This window comes from Seriola lalandi, unplaced genomic scaffold (genome assembly GCF_002814215.2).
Source record: "Seriola lalandi dorsalis isolate HSWRI2012SDOR001 ecotype SW California unplaced genomic scaffold, Sedor1 jcf7180002054502, whole genome shotgun sequence".
Lineage (NCBI taxonomy): Eukaryota > Metazoa > Chordata > Actinopteri > Carangiformes > Carangidae > Seriola > Seriola lalandi.
Genome location: NW_019525055.1, coordinates 621 through 5534, shown reverse-complemented (window position 1 = coordinate 5534; position 4914 = coordinate 621). Strand labels below are relative to the sequence as shown.

The 4914-nt window shown below is 38.3% G+C and overlaps 1 long non-coding RNA gene across 1 annotated transcript; it reads right to left on the bottom strand.

Moving 5' to 3' along the window:
* Positions 1 to 1517: 1517 nt before the first annotated feature.
* LOC111659955 (uncharacterized) lies at positions 1518 to 4873 on the bottom strand. Its single transcript, XR_002761122.2, has 2 exons — positions 4351 to 4873; positions 1518 to 4061 (listed from the first exon to the last, which is right to left on the bottom strand). It is a non-coding gene; the product is annotated as an uncharacterized LOC111659955 (long non-coding RNA).
* Between the last annotated feature and the right edge of the window lie 41 nt (positions 4874 to 4914).

Below are 4914 nucleotides of genomic sequence, written 5' to 3'. Positions count from 1 at the left end.
TGGCTTTATCTATGCAACGGTTAAAGACCCAAAGAGGTCAAATTATCCAATATCACAAAAGGCAAAGAAAAACTTATATATATATATATACAGTATATATGTGTGTGTGTATATATGTGTTTGTGTAGAAGTAGTTTGTGGTTTTTTCTTTCTTCTCCCTTTAATCATCTCACAACAGCCCAATTTCATCTTGTGACTCCTCTGCAGACAGTTGGTCAAACAGGCTCCAGGGTTATGAAGCACGCAGCAGAGGAATTAACAGGCAGTAATTTTTTTATTTAGTCATGGAGGTGAATAATAGGAAACCTGAACAAATTGTTTTCATGTAGCAGAGTGAAATGCCAGAAGCCACACAGTGTGAGAAGCGATGTGATGCTGTAACGGGGCTTTCATGTGGAACAGTACTGTCTACTGTTACATAAACAGCTTTACAAAAAGTGAACAGTCCTCCACATTCTTTCTATAAAAAGACTCATCATTTCACCCCTCTCGTAATCTGGCTTTATTCTCTCCATTCCAGCAGTTTGGCCTTTGAGGAAAACAGGGTGATGAAATTCAGTGAGGGGGAAAGAACGTGAGGGTTTTTCCTCAAGTATGGAAACAAGAAACAAACAAGGGTTAGACTTGAACCACTGTGGGAGTCAGGGGCAGGTTTAGTAAGTTTTGAATCGAGGGGATGGGACTGAGGCACAGTGCCATTTACATTTGTAAAATGGGTAACAATGGTCCACTTCTCTGATAATAATCAACTTGCTTTGAAAGTTTAGGTGCTTTAGTTGCTTCAAGTCTGGCCCTCTGTCTGTACCCGTGGTGGGAATGTACATTACATTTACTGTGCTCTTCAGCTGTCAGTGATTTGTGAAAGAATTTATCATTATTATTTATTATTTTTAAAAATTTATCAGACTAGAGTCAAATGACTTTCTTATTGCGCATGCATAAGAAGCGGAGACTGACTGAGGACCTGCTTCTTATGTTGGGTGACGTCCAGTTCCCACAGACATGTGGGCTCCATTTAGTTCCACATTAGCACAGGCATTAGAGACAACTGCATCAATAATTATAAACCAATATTATAACATACACTATTCTGAAATGGGCTTTTTGCATAATGAGTACTTTTATTTTTGGCACTTTATACTATATTTTGATACTAATATTAAGTATTCTTACTTAAATAAAAACTTGGATGCGAGACTGTTTTTGTAAGAGCATTTCTACACTTTGGTATTGCTACTTTTACATGAAAAGTACTTCTTACAGCACTGCAGGAAAAATAGCCAAACATATTTGGAGGAGGAAACAAAGGCGAACAGATACATTATTACCCAAGCTGTCTGCTATAAACATCCATCACAGTTCACAGACTTTCTGCTTCAACTAGGCTATATAACCTTTTGTACAATTGTGGATTCTAACTGTTTTACATTCAGACATTACTGTTTTAACCTTGCTGTGACGATGCATTATCTTCCAAATGCAAAGTAATGTGACACAGAAGACATGAGATCATGGCATTATTTCCTGAATCATAAAACATTTTATTTATTACACAAAAAGAAAATGTACACACCAAATAATGCACAGTGCAGTCTGTGAACGTTAAAAACAAAAATAGCTTTTGACACAACAAGCACAAAGAAAAGAAAAGGTTAATAAACGGTGTTTCCCACGCCTCCATCATGTAAATGAATTTGTGAAGCAACAGTAACACAGGAAAAGTTGAAATCACATGATCAGCTTGACTAGAACTGTAGAGGTGAATCGTTTCAAACATCAGTTTTACTTTACTGGATTTCTGTTTGACCTGACATGTCTGGTGAGAACAACTTCCTTCCTCTTTCAATCCAGCCAATAAAGCCATGCACTTTCAGGCACATGTACAGCAAGCTTATATGCCAAGATATTTACAATGTAAACTAATGACTGTAGAAGCGTACAATATATATATATATATATATAATATAATTTCTTTGATCTAAAATGTTAAGGGGCCTTCAAAATAAGATATGGCTCAATGAACAGGACAGGGTCCACTTCAGAGTAAAACAACAGTCTTACAAAGTGCAAAAAGGTCTGTTAAGCATGTCGTTCTTCTGTTCTCTACTTCATCAGCTGTAACATAGCATGTCAATGTGACATTTTCTCCCTATAATGGGCACCATTTTTCATCAGTGTTTGCCATGTGTATTGGGAGTATTGAGGTCAAACAGAACATATGAGCAGAATCAGGTACAGACCATAGCAGACATTTGATGCGTCACAGCAGCAGAACAGGTGTTACTAATAACTTTAATTTAAGCTGAACACTATTTACCTGCTTCAGTTTCAGGGTCCTGGTATTGTTCATGCTGGCTAAATGTCATGGCTTACTTATATATGAGAGGGCCATTGTTAACTCTGTTAGTAACAGCTGTACTTTTCCTACTGTGACAGATCTAAATGTCTGCTGTGAAAAAGTCCCATTGCAGGTATTTTTGCATTTGACATCTGATGGAAAAAAAACTGTGACGTCACTGACTTTGGCCAATGGTGCAGTCTAGCTCAAAGTTTCCACCTATAGAAAAGCAGTGCTGTTTGATTTAGTGTTAATCTCCAGTCCAGGAGACACTACCTCCATGTCAACACAGTAGGATCTGAGGGAGAAGTAGATGTGGATCTTGCTAAGTTTGGACAGAGCCAAGCTAGCTGTTTACCCTTGTTTCCAGCCTTTGTGTTAAGCTAGGCTCTCCCGCTGCTAGCTGGAGCTTTATATTTAGTGTACCGATGATAGTGATATCTCTTCGCCAGAAAGTAAATAAGTATATTTCCCAAAACGCCAAACTATTTCTACAACTTAACATTAATAATAATAGTAATAATAAGAATGAATAATTGTAGCTCCAGTCAGGGATGTCCAAGCAGATGTCCAAGCAAAAAGACCTACATGGACATTGTTATGGTGTCAGATCGGCAGCATGCTTCAAACTTTTAGCCAGCAGCCGTTTTATAATCCATGTGACGTGATCAATTAGCCTTTTTCAAATGTCAAATGAAGACAGAAATTGCAGTTGCCGCTGCGACTGTTATTAAGGGTGAAGGCATTTACATAAATATACAGGAAAGCTACTTGAGGAAAGGAAGCAGTGAATTTATGCAGTTGACAAGCTGCAGTGTCACTAAGAGAGTGTTCGGGGAATGAATTCAGTCTTTAAAGTACCTTTACTGGGAGGTGCATGGCTGAAGGAAGTCGAGAAGGTGTCGAGGCTGAAGCCCAAAACAGACCGAACTATACAACAGAATGCGGTTATAAAACACTAAGCTCTTATGGACAGGCTATAGATTATGTACAGTTTATCCTTAGACTTGCAAATATGTTGGAGACTTAGTCCAATTTACAAAAGCATTTATACACTGAAGGTAACAGATTTGTGTTTAAAGTTAATTTAATTGACTAAATGCCCTGTAGTCCAGGTAAAATGTGAAATGAAAAACAGTTTTCATGCCCTTATCATTTTTAGAGATTCAGTCATTGCACAAATGGCTGTGGTAGTCATAGTCAAGTACAACCCTAAATGATGACCAGTAAATGCAGCAGGGTGAAACATCAAACTTCTGAGGTCAACATTGAGTAGTCAAGTCACTGAGTGTAGAGAGAAATAGTATCAAAGTACAATTTTAAGAGAGGTCGCAAAATCGCAACGTTGGTTCTCTCTCTTAAAAAGGACAATGAATTGATATTATCCTGTCATCTAAAAAGTTAATTAACTGGCCCGTCATTATCATTATTTCTGTCGTGGTCCAATTCTGGAAATATTCAGGACACCAAAAGAAATTATTCTATTTCTGGACAAACAGGTGATCAAACAACCAGGTTGTTAAATTGTCTTCATTTTGAGTTCATGCAAAACAAGCAGCTTCTACTCTACAGATCTGTGTAACTAGCATGTGTGTTGTCTCCGGCCGTTATTGCATCACAGTGTGGCCACTGAGAATAAAGCAGCGGGTTGCCAGGTCTGACAGACTGAGAGGGAATCACCTGTCAGCAGGCAGACTCATGTCATCAGACAGAAGCTGCTCTCCTGGAAGAAGGAAGAGGAGAAATAACTTGCATGCTCCTTATTACTTTTTATCTATGCTCAATCGTAAACAAGAGTGTGTATACAGCTGAGGTCAAGTTTAGTAACATCTCTGACACAATAAAAGCATACGTACAAGACGCGTCAACACGTGTCAGTTTGTGCTCAATGTCCCTAATTTTGACATTGACTTTGTCCAAAACTTGAAAGTGCCCGTTGGTGGATGTGTCTCACAGTGCGGTCTTTTTGAGAGTTCATCATTGTTATCATGGACATTGTGTGTGTAAGTTACCTGTGCAGGGAGGAGTCTGGTTGTCGTAGCGAGAGTTGTTGCTCTGCAGGGCCTCGTCCTCAGTGTCGCTGTCACTGCTTGTTGCTGCCACCAGGACTGAGGGCGACTGATCTACAGACAGGACAAGACAGGATGAGACCACTGGTCCTGTCTTTTCTTTCACTGAACATTTAGCAATTTTTAGTTTAAGGACAAAAAAGAAAAATAAAATACAGAATTATACCTAAAATTACTTTTGTTTATCCCAGTATTGTTCAGCGCAATGACATCAGGTCACAAAAAGCACAGAGAACAAATAAAACTCATCAATACATAAATAATAAGATTAAATCTCATATTCTCGATTTCCCAAAACAAAAACTACTTTGACTTTAATCCACTGACACATCTGCAGACAACAATGAAGAGACTTACAGACACAAAGAGCAGAGTAACACCACACATAAAATGTCATCACATGGCTGATTTTCAATAGTAACAATTTAGAGGTTTGTTAACCTGCAGCATATCAATAAAAAAATAATAAAAATGACCATGAGTGATGCAGTGGGGATGGTGCTGCTC